This window comes from Falco peregrinus, chromosome 4 (assembly GCF_023634155.1).
Source record: "Falco peregrinus isolate bFalPer1 chromosome 4, bFalPer1.pri, whole genome shotgun sequence".
NCBI classification, from domain to species: Eukaryota; Metazoa; Chordata; class Aves; order Falconiformes; family Falconidae; genus Falco; species Falco peregrinus.
Genome location: NC_073724.1, coordinates 26333581 through 26350385, shown reverse-complemented (window position 1 = coordinate 26350385; position 16805 = coordinate 26333581). Strand labels below are relative to the sequence as shown.

At 40.0% G+C, this 16805-nt stretch overlaps 1 protein-coding gene across 2 annotated transcripts in view; it reads left to right on the top strand.

Moving 5' to 3' along the window:
* Positions 1 to 16805, top strand: part of MID1 (midline 1) — a 166590-nt gene that overhangs the window by 28786 nt on the left and 120999 nt on the right. The window contains exon 1 of one of the 2 annotated variants that reach the window (XM_005229445.4): positions 7913 to 8035. The exons of the other annotated variant lie outside the window; for it this stretch is intronic. The gene's annotated coding sequence lies outside the window, so the exon portion shown is untranslated. Of the gene's footprint in view, positions 1 to 7912; positions 8036 to 16805 lie in introns of those variants that run through there. 2 annotated transcript variants of the gene reach the window in all.

The window sequence follows — 16805 nt, the reverse complement described above, 5'->3', positions numbered from 1 at the left end:
GATATTGTTACTGCTTAAATAATCAGCTGACTTTTTTCTTGAGTCACTACTGGAGCCTTTGTTCTTAGGTTTACCTGCTAAACTTTGTTATTTAAGCTTTTTCCTTTTCTCTTGCTTGAGAATAAATGCACTGTTTCCCACCGCTTTTGAGCTGGGAGGTGTGCTTTTAGTTGTAATTTATGATAGGTTACAGTAGCAGGAGATTCTTTTGAAGAAAAGCAAAAAGTAAACTGTATTGTATTTCTTTCCATGTCTCTTGGTCAGCATTACTTTTGGGGGGAAGCTGCTTTACACAGACTACAGTGAGAGTGAAACCGAGAACTGCAGAAGCCCTGGAGAGCCTACAGCTTCAGTGACAGGCTCTTCCTTCAGGCTGATGGGAGAAAATACTTGCATGAGTCCTTCATCTGTAATTTGGCAATGAGCTGTGCTTTTGCTGTCTAGATGCAGGTGCACCACTCTGAAGAAGTGTCTCACTGACAAGAGAACAAAGAGTATGACACAAGAGGAAAGTTATCAGATAGAGATTTAATAATAAATCAAAAAAAAAATGGTTGCTCTGTTACCCAAGATTGCTGCTCATTTAATTTCTTGCAACTCATGAGTACTTAAAGAGGGAGAGTGATTGATAGGATTAATTAGAGCTATATGTTTAACAAGTGCTCCTAGCTATTATGACCTCATTAATTAAAACTTGAACTTTGAAAGAAAGTTCTTTGCAACCCATATTGGTTTATGAATTCTCTCTTTTTTTGTTTTTGAATGGAGGAAAAATCAGATGAACAGGTCATTACTGCAAATGAAAAATAATATGTAATGTGTTACAGTGATTTATACTTCTTTGGAGAATCAGAAAAACATAAATCAAGCATAATCAGCAAGGCCAGCCTTTGTGGAGATGTTTTCTTTAGCAGTCTCTGGAGGTCTGTGTTTAAATTAATCTTATGTGAGGTTACATGAACCAGTCTTTGAACTAACTGCAGATTAAGTATATAATTTCTATGTTTTAAGCAAATTGCTTTCCACCACAAACGTTGAATATCCATAATCCTCCTCTTTTGCACACTTGCATTTGTAAATAATTATATCTCTTCACTTCATAAACTCTTAGGAGAGTTACATAAGGGTGTGTATGTTTCTATACACATTGAGGGTCTCGATCCTGCTGTGTTTCACAAATGTAGAATGCACGTAAGTCACTCAACAGGCCCTATGCTGTTAAGTAAGGATTTCTGTTCCCTGATGCTTTGTTTTGCAAGAGTTAATGTTCTTTATTAAAAGTCGCAGCTTTCTTTTACTAATGTATTTCAAGGCTATTAATTTCAATTTGCTAATAGTCCCCCTCATTCATTTTAAAATACACTGGTAAAATGAATATAGGAGTAGCCCTGGAATACCATAGCTATACCCTAGGACTAAGGATCATTTCATTAGCACACACTTGCTTTGGCTCTAATCCTCTAAGTATTTGCCTATGTACTTAACTTTATTTAGCATTCCCAGGAAATTCCTGTGTCTGACGTTTTCTTAGTGTCTGCAGAGCAATTGCCACTACTGCCTGCAGTAAGAAGACACTCCCTTTATAAGAATCTGTTGAACTATGGCTTTAGTTGGAAAGAGAACTGAAGTTTCAGCTTCAATTCACATAAGTACATGAGAATGAGAGAAAGACAGAAATTTATCACAGAATTGTGCGAGTCATTTGAAACAACATTTTATTAAAGTGCAAATAAAAGATTCCAGTACACAGTCCTAAGTTTGTAATAAAAGTAATAGTTCGGTAATAGAGCGAGCTATGTCCTTTCCAGTTATTATGTAGTTGCTTGGGAATACAGTAATTTCTGTAGGACAAAGCATAACCTGTAGGAAGTATGTATGGCAAAAAGAAGTGTAGTTGGACTTGCCTGTGAACATATAGTGTCTGAGTCGCTAAAGAGAGCACATTATGTCTTAATATCAAGTTTAATGAGGATGCTCCATATCTATCAGTCTTTATACTTTTCTTCAATTTTTCAGGAATTTTGAGTGAAATGTAACTTTTAAAAGAAACCTTGACCTAATTCTGGTTCTTTCTGTGACTCAAAACTTGCATCGTTTTCAGCATGGATGTTGTTTAAAAGCAAAGAATAAAGACAATTTGTTACTTACTAAGACACTTGGACTTGGAAATACTAATTGTTCCTTATGGAGCATTGAGCTTGTACTTGCAGAGCTCTTTGGGAAACTCATCTTTTAATTTTTAGCACTAAAGCATCACTGTTGCCTTCAGCAAAACTGAGAGCTCGGTATGAGGCTAAACCACACTTTTAGTTACTGGAAGTGTAGATACATAATACTACTCATAAATACCACATAATCTTCCTGTGAGACTAAGGGTTATGTTTCAGTGCTGAGGAATATACACGTAAATTGGTTGCCTAATACAGTTCATTCCGGACACTCTATAAAAACTTAAACAGATTCAGGCAGCATTTATCACGTTTATTAACATGATATTCACATCCCAGTTTTCTGAATCAGATCATGTAGAGGTAAAGCATAATCAGACATCCTCTTTGTAAAGCACCTCCACTGAAGAGACTACTCTGCTGTTATGCTAAAAAAGTATTTTATTTTTTTTTTAGTATAAAGCACCAGGGAATTTAGATACAGACAGCAGCCTCAAATCCAAGACTGATCTCTAAACTACCTGAAGTTTCAAGGCTTCTGAGATTTGACATATCATTGTCCTCTGCACCATTTAGGAATAATTGCTTTTCCAAATATTGTAGCAGAGCCTTTGACTTCAGATGTATTTAGAAACTTCAGGCTTCAAGTTTAGTAAGTTTCAGATCAAGTTTGTTTTGGCATCATATCACTAAAAAGCAGTTTACAACAAAGCAAAAGAAAACAATTTTCTTATCTTTTCAGTACAAAAGCTTTTCCATGTGTTAAGTTTGAATGGTTAAACAATTCTTTAGGCTATGCTATAGGAGAAGACATAAAAAGGAACAATGTCCTGTGAATTTGGCTGGGGTAGTTTTTGTCTCCCCCCCCCCCCCCCCCCGGTTTTTAAGCATTTACTTGCACAAATGGTATTCTTCACACCTTATTTTAATAATTTGGTCCTACTGATGTTTTCATACTCCTGCCCTGATCCTTCCCTCAATGTCCTTCAAGGGGACAGATTAGAATTCAGTGCTGTATCGTTAATCTAACAATTGGGAACAGAGTAATTAATGTTCTCTTTCTCTATTGAAAACCTAAAATGCAACACTGAACAAATGGCTTCATTGATCACAGGGAATTGTTAAAAGCAAGTCCTGTGTAGCCCTGAAATGGAATGGCACTAGCTTTTATTTATCCCTCTCCCTGCCTCGCCCACCCCCCAAGATTGCAAGTAGCTGCTGTATATTGTAAGGAAGGGGATTTTTTTGTTTGTGGCTTCCTCAGAAGTTTAGAAAGACACTATTTTGTTTGAATAAGGGAAATCTGGTATTTGATGGTGCAATTCATAATCTATTCATCTGATATGAATCAAGTACTACACTTTGCTCCTCCAGCAAGGCATAAAATGTTTTGGGATCACATACTGCTGTTGAAATTACAGCGTGCCTTTCTGCAGAGAGCATTAAATGTGTGTCATTTATAGTGTGGCTTATTAGGCCAAATTCAAATGATATTAAATACCATTGTAAAAAGCAGATGAAGCATTAGAGGCAAGAACGACATACTGGCACTCTCACCCATCGTTGTCTTAAGACTTCCATCAATGAAGCAACAGAGATGTTTTATAACTCGAAGGGCAATTCATATGAAAGAACCATTTGAAGGAGAATTGGTACTCAGCACTCATATGAAACAGTTTCATATTAAGAAGCTGTTCATACTGTGTAACACGAGTTGCTCTTGCTGACATGACTTTCCCAAGTTTTTTCAAAAAGCTGGACTGCCTTTTTCTTCTGTCTTTGTCCTTGATTTGCAAAGAGAATCACAAGGTGCAGACACTGACTGAAAGACTGGAGCATCTATACTTTCTCCACTTCTTTTATTTGGGGTGGGCAGAGGATGTGAGTAATCAGTAATGTACTGAAGGTGCTGGCCCAGAACAGGAGAGCCCTGCATCCCTGACCTGCTGTTCAGAACAATGATGAGCCTGTGCTAACTCTGGCCCTGTTCATGTCACAAATGCCTTTTGGATCAGCCCCTCTGTGGTGACTGACAGTATGGCAAGAGAAGAAAGAATGCAGAGACACTATTTTTAATCAGTCCACTGTTATTTTTCTTTATTGTAAAATCCTATTAGCTGTATAGAATAAGTCATTTATTCTATAAATAATTTATAAAGGTGTTCTTGCCTGTGAGAAAGTTACAAACTGCAGACATCCTTGCATATTTGTTCTAATTGTTAATATTACAGCTTCACTATGTTCTCATTACACTACATTATGGCATCTGCTTTCCATAGACAGCAGACTGATTGTTTGGAATATATGCCTGGCAGCAGCGCCTATCAATCTAAAAATGTAGGTCCCCTGTCCATCAAAATATGATAAAATAAAATTCCACAAGTAATGAGCTTTAAAACAAAAATTGTATTTCTGTTCTGCACATGGAATGAGTAGCATAGAGAATTCTTTTTTGTAGGCAGATGGCAAAGCAGTAAAAACAAGGTTTTGGAAACTGTGTATTAGGATTTCCAAACCAACAAGTGTAAATCTTACTTTCTAGCTTTCTTAAAAACACCTGGACCAATTTTCAAGTCCAGCTGTTTTCACCAAGGTATTTATGCCTGACCTGACAGTCAGATAACTAAGCCCAACAAAAAGCTGTACTGGGCGCTTGTATGTCAGTGAATTCCAGTAGTGACACTGGAGTACGGTTTTGTGCCCCTTCCAAGATGCTTCTCCCAGTCCGTCCTGGTATTACCTTTTTACTAGGGCTTTGCATGTTTTGTGGAAATAGGATTTGTTGTAAGCTCATTGGGCATCTGCTTATTTCTGTCCTGTTGGTGATCTGTTCCAGTTCCTAAGGCACTCTGTTTCTTGATTGCAAGAAGCATTGTAACCAGAATGATACTGGGTTGCTACACGGCACAGCTATGAGGTGTGCACAATATGAAGCACACTATTTGGCACTCCCTTAAACAACAGGATTGCACTGGCCAAATTTTTCCTGTGCAGAGCTGATCCTGAATTCTGCAGAAACAGAAGGCTGTGCAGCAAATAGATACATTCTGGAGAGTCTATCATTAGAAATACATAATTCAGAGCTCACAAATGAGGAAATAATAATTTTACAGTGCTCCAACAGAGGCTTATTCATTAAGTATCTGAGCCTTAAGCTATGTTAAATTTTGATATATTGACTTACCTCACTAGTAATGCATTAGCTCAGAGTCTTAGGCTGAATTTCTTCACAACCTGATTGACCTAGGGACATTGCCAGTTGAAATCTAGTGAATCTTTTGGACATATTTAAGATATTACTGTCACCAGCTATCCATTTCTTTCCCATTCTGTAACTTACTGCAACCGTATACACCTTAAGCAGTCATTTTTTCGTTTGTACCTTGCAAAGAAACTCATAAGCTGTGGTTCAGCATAGAATCTGCCGATTCTGTGATGAAGGTGATAACTTTCAATGGAAAAGGGCCATTGGTGGTCGACACATCTTGTGTTTTCTTAGTAAGATTCACCAAAGCTCTTACTGGGTACCACAAGTATGCAAATGCACAGCTGTGCTGGCTCTGAGCTCTGAAGATGGTATCTTGTTAAACTGTGATAATTTGATCATATTCAGTTGTATATCTCAGTTCTTCCGCTACATGAGAATCTAACTCCCTGTCCAAAGACTTGTCTAGTGGGGCTTTTATGAATTTCAATGGGTATTGCAGAGGAGGAAGGCTAGAAGTCATCTATTTTATACTTGACACGTAAATTCAGAAAGTGGAAGAAGGCAGATTAGCATGGTAGAGGATGTGATTATTTGTCAGATGCATTCTTTATCTTAAGCTAAGGTTCTTGAATGGTAATGGGAACAAGCTAGCATAGCCAGTGCTACAAGGAGAAGGTTTTCAGTGCTGCTGGTGGAGTGGTTTGAACCCAGAATTATTTACTTGCATAGATGTGCATGCTTGTATATGTGCAGTGAAAATCGCACTGAAGCCTTCACAGACATACCATTGTATAGACATAAGATAAGTTTTGAAAACTTCTTCCAGTGTTGTCTGTTAAAACATGTGCAATATTACCCTCAAACCAAAGCAGCACACATGCAAAAATCAAGGCAGGTACACCAGTAAAATTAAGATTATTGAAATTGTTTTGAATCACTTTTGTGATTGATTAAGGAGATTTAAAGTTAAACTGTTTGTTTATTGAAACTGTTTCAAGCTGTGGCTGTTTGCAAGCAACGGGCATAAAAACTCAGGCTAACTATAATGTGGACCAACAGAGCAGCAGGGCAGCACCTGCTCATAATACTGGTCTTTGGACAGGCTGATCCCAAATGTGTCTGAATGAGTGCGAGCTGGCATGGCTGGAGGGACAGCCCAAAGAAACAGCATGATGCTGTTTAATGAAAGATCAAGGACAGGGTATGGGCTGAGGAATGTAAAATCCTTCCGGCTAGGACTTGTGCTATGGCCCCTGCTGGGCTGCTTATGACTTGACTATAGATTATCTATGGCATGGAAAAGAGTTCCAAAAATTGCAGTCCCTGCGCACATCTGTCTTGCTTTCTGCATGCTCGTTTCACCCGTTACAAGCTGTCATTCCACACACAAGCTAACAGACATTGCCAGCAGAAACCTTTAAAAACCTTATGAAGAGTGTGCATTTGTGAGGGCTCTGGTCTGTTGTTTCAAGGAAATGAAACAAATAGGAAACTAAATAGTCACAACAGTTGTTTATTGTTTTGATGAGAACAAAGTGCAGGCTCATCCACAGAACAAAGACCAAAGACAGTGTGGATTTGCAACCTTATGCTCAAATGTCTGAAGTATGTTTCATTTCACATTGTTGTATTACCCTTGTATGAAAGAGGGCATGGCAACATGAAAACCGAACACGAGGAAACAATTCTTTCCTGCTGTTTCCACTTTGCATGAATTTTTAACACCTTTGTTGGAGACCAAATGTCTGGTGTGACTTCAGTCAGGATTCCTCCTGGGCACTTTGCTGAAACATTTGTAGTTTTCTGTTGCAGTTTACTGCTTACACACAAGTTTAGTTAAAAAGCACCAAAACAAAACAAAAAACAATTAAGCAACTGCTATCATATTGTGTTTCATCTGCTGAATTTCAGAAAGTGGGGTCTCCATGGTGTTGGTGGGAAGAAGTCTTTCCCTCAGGCACTATGCTCTTTCAGACTGTCCCCATTTTTGGCAAGCTCTTGCTGAACTCTGTGTTGTTAAGTTCTTGAGTAATATTTGGAGAAAACATTAAAAGAAGCGAACTGGTTATTCACCGTGAGTCTGTTGTGCAGACTTCTGCCATTCTGGAGAACAGCAATTTTGGAAACGTTCCTTTTGCATGTGGCAGGTTTGGCCAGTCTGGGTCAGCCTGACGATACAGGCATGGGTGCTGCCAGCACTCACCCAGCACTGGGTTAATGTCCCCCAGGGCCGAGCTTGCTGTCACCTGGGCTGCAAGGCAGGGCTGTCCCACCGCAGCTGTCCGGTGGGTCCCTGGGATGCTCTGTGGGAGGAACCCTTTCTTCCTGCCTTCTCACCCCACCGAGGCTGGCCCTTGGGAGGGAGGGGAGGTATTTTGCTGTGGGTGCAGCGCGAAGGGCTGGGTTTGGGAGCGCAGATCCTGGCGGAGGCGGTTAGGTGGAGCGGGTTTTCCTGCAATTGTAGGGGAGATTTTCCTGTTGTGTTTCAGCCGTGACTGTCTCGCAGTTGCAGACGCAGTCAGTGCTGCCACAGGATTACTGGGACAGTGGTGGCTGCTACCGTCTGTCCCAGCTGGGCTGCAAGTGCTTTCCGAGAGTCAGCGCAGTCCCTGTCTCCGCAGCAATGTTTCAGCCAGAAGATGTAGGGCAGGATCCAGCGGTGGGTATACGGCCGGGTGGCTTCTTGGGAGCTGGAGCTGATGCGTATGTGTAGGCTTGCCTTTACAAGTAATTTAGGAAGTGTTTTATAATGCATTTAGCAGTCGTAAGGGAGGAGTTGAGGTTTGCTCTGTTGCTGTGATGAATTATCTTTTCAGTACTGAAAACTTCAGAAAAAGGGGAACTTTCTTAGAGAAGACTATTTTTCGTCTTGTGTTTTCAAACAAGGGCTTATTGTTGTCTCATTATTTATCATAAAACTATTAAGAAAGGCAAAGTGGGCATCAGCATCTGCATACTATTAACAACATCTGGAACATTATAATGCTGTTTTAAAAATAACAGATGAAGGCTGACATACATGTTTACATGAGAAGAATGAAAAAAATATAGTCACTCCCTAAAGCCTGCTTCATGTCATGTGTGAAGTCTTTCAAATCCCATTTATTAATTTGTAACTGATAAAGTTACATAACCTAAAGCGGTGACATGTAAGTATGATGGCTGGGAGATGATGTTTTTTCAAAGGATGTACTTTCTGGCACCAGTATGCTCAGAGTAATGGTCTGGTCGCTATAGTTACCGTATATGCAATTTCTCTATCCACAAAAGCCCACAAAATGCATTTTACATTTAGGAGGATCAGAAGCATGTGTAGTCCGCAGGTATAGAATTTCTAATGTGATTTTCCCAGTACAGTATTTCAAGCTGAGCAATTGTCTGAGAAAAAGATAAGCTGACATTCAGTCAAGTTTTAGAGTAGATATTTAACAAGCTCCTGGAAAAAGAAGCTTGAGGCTGGAGGTTGTGCAGATGCATGCCAGTAATTCTTCCACGAGTGCTACTCTGTTACTGCAGCAACACTGACCTGCTTGCCAGCTGACAGGAAACGTACAATTTAGTCTAGTTTTTTGAGATAAACTGTGAGACGTTATATGTTGTCAATGAGAAACATATCAAAGGGATGCAATTAAGCTATTGTTTTTTCTTTCCATGCTATCTTAAAAGCTACTAAGCTATTTTGTGAGTGACATTGAGAACCTTTTACTTGAGAGGCCTCTCTGGGGTATTGATACAGTCATTTAGAAGCAATTGATCATTTTAGTTGTTTTTTCCTACTCCCTTTTGGGATTTTCTGAAGACTATATGCAGGACAATTATTTCAGAATGTCAAGTACATTACCAAGTAGTCCAGCCAGACTAGTAAGTAGTCCAGCCACCTATGGCCAATGGAGCCTTTTTGTGTGTACATGGCTGTGTGCATAGGTGTGTGTGTGTTTGGTAGAACACAGCCATAGTTGGGAAGTGAAAAAGCATTTCCCATTCATTTCAAGAGGCTACTCAGCAAGGCCTTTCCCAGGATCAGGGTCTCCTTGAGCACAGGAGAAGATCTGTACAAACCAAAGACCAGCCACGTCTCAGGGCTGGAAAGAACTGGGACTCTAAGTAACGAAGACACTGTATAGTGACAGCTCAGAAAGACAACGCTTTCACTTGGCAGAGTGAGCTTAAAATTAATACTGGATCTGCTGGCTGTTGCGCAGTTTTCTGGTTAGTGGCAAGTGAAGCACAGGTAAATTAGATAAATTTTTCTTATCACTTCACTAGCTTATTAGAAACTGGTGTTACCTGATTTCCTCACTTATTTCATCTCCCAGAGCATCTCTCTGGTGATCAGTAGAGTTTAAAAAGACTAGTGCTATTTACCACTTCAGTTTCTAAGCTGTAAATTATATTGCTGATACAATATAGCCCGTTGCTGCTTCTAATTTCTTAGCTTGAAGCAATGAAGTTTTACCACAGTACAGTTACTAAAAACCGGTGAGGCAAGAATATGTGGCTGTGGTTAATGATTGGTTTTGTCTCAGGTCTTTAAAAAGACTTTAAAGGATATAATTCTTAAAGGATGTAAATGCATAGAAGAAAATATTTGAGATTACCAGTGTTTATTGTGGTATGGTTTTGTTAAGTAATGCTTTCTCAAGGAATAAAATACATGTGGGCATGCCTCTGGTAAGCGGTGAAGCATTACTGGCTCTTTGCAAAAAGCACCAGCTGACATGACTTAGAAAGTCCTCGAGAGGTTAAGAGGAAACTTGCCACCTTCTTAGGATTTAGCTTTATTAGCAAGGGATAAAGACTCAGACTTTGCATCTCATTGTGAATGAGAGGTGGTACCTCACTGAACAGGCTGGGTTGGGATGCCAAACCCTTGAGTGTCTTAAGGGCTGACACTTAACTATTTCCAGAACACTGGAAATAGTTATTTGTTAGTTGACGTAGTCTTAATTTCTTACGTTAAATAGTTACTTGTTAGTTGATGTAGTCTTAATTTCTTACGTTCTTAAGTTCCTTTCATACCTGGAATGAAATAAACACATCTAGAAAGCGCAGATCACTTAATCCTAAAGTTAATCTAAAACAGTTTAAATGAGATGGCTTTAGAGGTGCCTATTTCTATTGACTACCAAGAGACACTACAGAGACCAGTTCAGATGAAGGCCACCCTCTGTGTTTAGGAACCACTGTGCAGCAGGAGAGAGGAACTGGTTTCTTGTATTTGTTCTGCTAGTGATTTGCTATGAGCTATTTGCGGATTTCTTTTCTGGTCTATGGGGCCAAAGAACATTCCTAAACCCATTCTGCTAATGGAGAACAGAAACCTAGTACCCCAAGGTGGAGTGGCTGAATCATGCTCATGGTGGCCCCGGTGACACCAGTAGGACAGGAAACATCCTCACTCCTTTCAGAGCAGACCTTGGGGTTGGGTGAGGGCCTTTGTGAGGGTTCTGCTTCCCAAATGGGAGAATAGCCCTGCTGGTTCCCATTTAATTATTCCTGGGCCCAAGAAGCCTGATCTGGGTGTTTTCTGCGCCAGTGACAGAGGTTTCTGTCAGAGGTCAAAAATAGATTACCTTCAGAGCACAGGTATAATTTGTTCCTTATCCTCCATCCTCCCACACTTCACAGCTAATTTCCCCTTCTAATTGCCTGATTACAATCTTGATTTTTAAATACACAATTGATCTTACAGAGTTCAGTGTACAGAGAGTACAGCAGGCATAAATTAGAAGGAGCTTCTCAATGTTGGGCAGTGGGGTTTTTTGCAGTTGTCGGGATCTCTTTGTAGTCTTTGCGAATGTGCAGAATATAACTCTGAGAAATTGTGTTTGTTCTTTCAAAAAAACCCCAAAAACCTATTATAAGCTTTTTTAATGATCGCACATGAGGAACAGAGAGCAGGATAGCAAGAGGCTAACATTGTGTGCCTTGCAATGCAATAGGGATAGCTTTATAAACAAAAGGAGCTTTAGTTTGTCAAAAGTGCATCGTGCAGGTAGTTTAAATTCAGAGTCCTGTGTGGCAGATGAGGTCACACCTCCATACCTGCTGTAGTTCCTGGGACATTTCTTGCTTCTATTTTAAATGCCCTCTTTGATAAGTAAGCAGGCCTTGGGGTTCTTCCTTGAGAACTTACAATGTGATTATCTAGGTGGAGGCAATAATTATGGATTTAAGTAGTATTTATGATTCCCTTTACTTGGCCGTAGGGAAAGAATTGATAGGACAACTTGGAGGAAAAAGAATGCAATAATTTCTTTAAGCCACCCTAAGATCTCCTCTGAATACTTGCAGTAGCTTAAGGGCCCCAGCATTTCCAAGCTGCACTAAATTCTCTATCTCTGTGTGTGAGCGCATGTAACTAGAAGGAATGTGCTGAAGGATTTCTGGTTATTTCTGTTGCTGTATCATCTGTGCTAAAGATCAAGGAGTACCATGTCACCTAAGGCATCACAAGTGAAATAGCCAGATGGGGAAATGTGAGAGATTTCCAGCTCTACAATGCAACCAAAGTCCTATGAAAATGGGTTTTGATATTTACTATTTGGGTAACACTTATTTTACCTTCCTTTTGTTGCAGAGTAGCATCCATCATCTAGAAAGCTCTTAGCTTGAAATGAGAGAGAAAAAAGATTGGGTGGTATATAGCAATTTGTCCCCTTTGGCAAGTTTTTGGGGTTGCTCCAGTTTCCCATTCTGCCAGTATCCAGACCTAAATGTGAACCTGACTCTTCAGTATTTTTTGTTGTCTAGTTATGATATACCCTGGAATAAATACCAATTATTTCTCAAATGAAGAGTGTGAATTTTGTTGAAGAGGATTTTGGAACAGCCCTTCAGTCATAAATTTGTTAGGAAGTCACCACTGATGCCAGTAGACTTACGCTGATTCACATGTGTTTAAGATTAAACAATCCTTTGCTTTTCTTCCTCTGAAGCATTTTGTGGAATATTAAAACTTGCATCTAAAGAATGTAAAATTATGAGAGTTGCAAGAATATAAAAAATAGAGGTCAAAAATAATTCCAAATGTATAATAGTACAGGTTTATGCACACGTGTAATATTGTATCTAATATTATAGGTAATACTAAATCAGCTATTTATTGATTACTTTGGGATTTACAGGATATGATTTTTTTCTTGACTGAGTTTTTGAGGGTCAGTTATAGTTTTAGCTCCCATGAGAAGGAATATGTGATGTGCCAGAGACCTTAATTCTGTGAGATGTTCTTGTCTCACAGAATAACATAAAGAATTCAGCTTTTTGAAAATACGTTCTCCTACTAGCACATGTTTTGAATAGAGAAGGATGTTTTCTAGGGTTTATACCACTACAAACAGCATAGCAGATGTGGTTTTGCTGTATTAATATCCTTTAGATGTTGCAAACAACTATCTCAGCATCGTGGAAACACTCCATCTAACTTCCAGACAAGGCAGTTAATCATTCTTCTGTCAATGAAAATGCATGAATAGGATGAACTAGTAATTTTCTTTTGTGCTGAGTATTTGTTTTTGCATATCAGGAGCTGTTGAATGGCATTCTCCTTTGAATATTTATTAATTTGCACTGCTTTGATAAAAACCAGTGGGAAAACAAGTATTTGCTTGCTTCAGGGTGAGCGCAGCTTGCTTTCTTTTGCATTATGGAAGTTTTCATTAAACATTTCTAAAGAAAAAATTCTGCGTTTTGATTATTAGTTTGTTTTATACTTCTTACACAAATACACCACTTAAACGGATATCTCACTAGCTGTGCTACTGGCAATTGCTAGCATCAGTAGTAGTCATAGACTTCAGTGTGCTGCCGAAGGTAAAAGCTGTAATGGACTTGGGACAGCGTGGGCTGTGAAGCAGATGAAGCAGTCCATTGGTTTAATCACATTTGAAATGTTTACTGAATGTTATCCGAAACAATCACATTCACTTGCTGGAAGGAAAATTTATTCCAAAGACAATTTTGTGTATATTCTAGAACAGGATAGAAAATGGCAAAAAGAATAGCTTCCACACCCCACCCCACCCTGAGCTAACAGAAGAAATTGCAAGTGGTTTTTTATTGCGCATAGCAGATTTTATGACAGGAACATAAATTTTAGATTTTCCTTTTATAGTGCACTTAACAGAAAAATATTGCCACTTCAAAAACTACAACATACTATGATAGTAGCCTGCTTAAACATTCCATAGTTTGTTCAGGAATAGTGTGTGTGTGTTGACTGTAATTCCTCTTGTACTATAAAGCCAGGATACATGTATGTACGCACACATGCATGCATACATGCATAACACATTTTATGACATTTCATACTTGCATGTTTATATTTCGTATGGAATTTCATTTCATATTCATATAATAGTAGTTTAATAAATTTTATTTTCTAATGGAAAATTTTGACAAGTGTTTTCTACAAAAATACTTAATCTTCAAGTGTTGGATACTTAATTTAGCCTGTGGTCTTGTGTCCATTTATGATCATTCCTATATATAAGTCTGAAGGACCACGGTTGAAATAGCCTTAATGTAGTAGGCATCTGGTAGTAGCCTTAATAAAACAAATTGTTAGAAAATAGTTAGGAAAAATGCCGTTCAAACCTGCTTTGGGTGTATTTTGGCCATAATTCACCAAAATATGGCAAACTACGATTTTGCCAAAGAGATAACACATCAAGGAATTTTGGAACATGGCACAAGTCCAGCTCTTTTGCTCAGTGCTATTTGTTAGTAAGATGCTTAAAATTTCCAGAATGGCCTACAGCTCTGTTTGCTCCTTCAATGTCAATGAGTTCACTACAAGTTAAAAATTAATGGTAACAGCTTTAATTCATGCCATGAGCTCCATCTTCACTAGAGTAGAAAGTGAAGCTTTGCAGGAGATACTCTACCACTGCTTTTTCACTCCTGGTAGACTCTTTTCTTATCTTCCCTGAAAGCTGTAGGAGCAGGAGGCAACATGTGGCCCACTAAAACATTGCCTACTAACTTTATGCTAGTAGCTACAGATTTGTTCTGCACAGGGAGAATTCTGTAGTGTTTTACTGTCAAAACATGACCTCAGTATACTGGAATTTTTGACACATTCATTGTTAAGTAGTTTTATATTTGTGGTGGGTTGACCCTGGCTGGATGCCATGTGCCCACCACGACCACTCTATCACTCCCCTGCTCAGCCAGACAGGGGAGAGAACATATAACAAAGGGCTAATGGATGGAGATAAGGACAGGGAGATCACCCACCAATTACCGTCATGGGTAAAATAGACCCAATTTAGGGAAATTATTTTAATTTATTACCAATCAAATCAGAGTAGGGTAATGTGAAATAAAACCTAAATCTTAAAACACCTTCCCCCCACCCCTCCCCTCTTCCAGGGTACAACGTCACTCCCAGTGTTCTCTGCCTCCTCCCTGCCAGCGGCACAGCGGGACAGGGAATGGGGGCTGTGGTCAGTCCATCACACGCTGTCTCTGCTGCTCCCTCCTTCTCAGGGGGATGGCTCCTCACATTCCTGTCCTGTTCCAGCCTAGGGTCCCTCCCACAGCAGGCAGTTCTCCATGAACTTCTGCAATGTGAATCCTTCCCAGGGGCTGCAGTTCTTCACGAACAGCTCCAGCGTGGGTCCCTTCCACAGGATTTAGCCCCTCAGGAGCAGGCTGCTCCAGTGTGGGTCCCCCATGGAGTCACGAGCCTGGCCAGCAAACCTGCTCCAGCATGGGCTCCTCTCTCCACAGGTCCGCAGATCCTGCCAGGAGCCTGCTCCAGTGCAGGCTGCCCATGGGGTCCCAGTGTCCTTCAGGCATCCACCTGCTCTGGTGTGGAGTCCTCCACCGTTAACCTCCGTGGGGTGAGGGGCACAGCCTGCCTCACCGTGGACTTCACCATGGGCTGTAGGAGAATCTCTGCTCCAGCACCTGAAGCACCTCCTCCCCCTTCTTCACTAACTTGGGTGTCTGCAGAGTTTTTCCTCTCACGTAGTCTTACTCCTCTCTTCTGACTGCTGCTGGTGTTGTGCAGGGTTTTGTTGCCTTGTTAAATACGCTGTCCCAGAGGAGCTGCCCCTGTTGCTGGCAGTGGTGACTCTGTCTTGGAGCCGGCTGGCATGGGCTCTGTCAGACATGGGGGAAGCTTCTAGCAGCTTCTCACAGAAGCCCCTCCTGTAGCTCCCCCCCCCCCCCCAAAGCCTTGCTATGCAAACCCAGTACAATATTTTAGGTATTTTACCTCAGGCATTATGTTAACACTTCAGAAATATTGTGTTCTGGCATGAATGTACTGGGTTAAGGTCAAGAATGTTGCTTGGCAGTATCACACTATAATTACTTTGTTAATACAAGAAATGTAAATAATTACCAGTATTATTGATCATCTAGGTAACACCAATTAAAAACAGATAAATGTAAAGACCATGTCAGGACACCAGTCACCTTTCTGGTGAGCTTTCCTAGTGAGGCTGAAATGCCTTATCCAGATCCAATTTTAAAGAATGCTGTTAACCTTCTTGAAGTATTTTGTCAGTGTAGCATCACCAGGTACTATTGTTTTACTGCTGGATGTTTGTCTTTTTCCTAAGGATGTTAGTAGGATAATTTTTTTGGACATTAATTGTAATTTCCTGATTGTCATTTGGGTGTAGAGAGAGTGCTAGTCTGCGTACAGGACCCACATAGGGGTATTTGCTGTGAGAAGAGCTCCACATAGCAACACATGGTTTGCAATATTTTTCTAATGGCAGGTGATTTCTTCAGGATATAGAAGTGTGTTGCTTCCTGTGAGGAAGTGCTTACAGTTCTGGTTCATGGAAGTCTCCCCCCACCAACACTTTCTGGTATCTTTATCTTGCTGCTTCTATATACTGTTCTCTGTACCTAAAACTTAGGGATCATCCATACCACTGGCACTCCCAGCAAGGAAAAATCAAGAGTCAGCCTTCAGTCAACCATGCGCTGATTTCAGGGACACCTAATCACCAGATTTTCCTATAAATAATAGTGTTTCAAAAAGCAGTGAACTGTGTATTTTATGTACTACTCAGGAAATGTGTTTTGGGGCTTCAATTACTAGGGTCTCATTGAGATTCGTGGTAACAGTCCTCTCCATGTTGGTAGTATCTCTGATCCATAACCTTTCGAGTATAAAACAAGTGGAAGGTATAATACACAATTTTTGCAACATAGCATTGCATCCAGTTATGAAAGTGCTTGAGGTTTTATTTTTTCTAACCTGTTCAGCTCTACTGGTACTTCACATACTAAAATTTATCTAGTTCAGCTTTAGTTTTCATTTCTCTCATGTCTCTCTACTTCTGAAAAGCTTTGAGTGCGCTTCTGTGCAGCTGAAGGTATTAATACCACCTGAAAAATATATCGTGCTTAAAACAAGAGGTACAAAGATGCTAATTCCACTAGGGTTGGTAGAAGTCATGTCA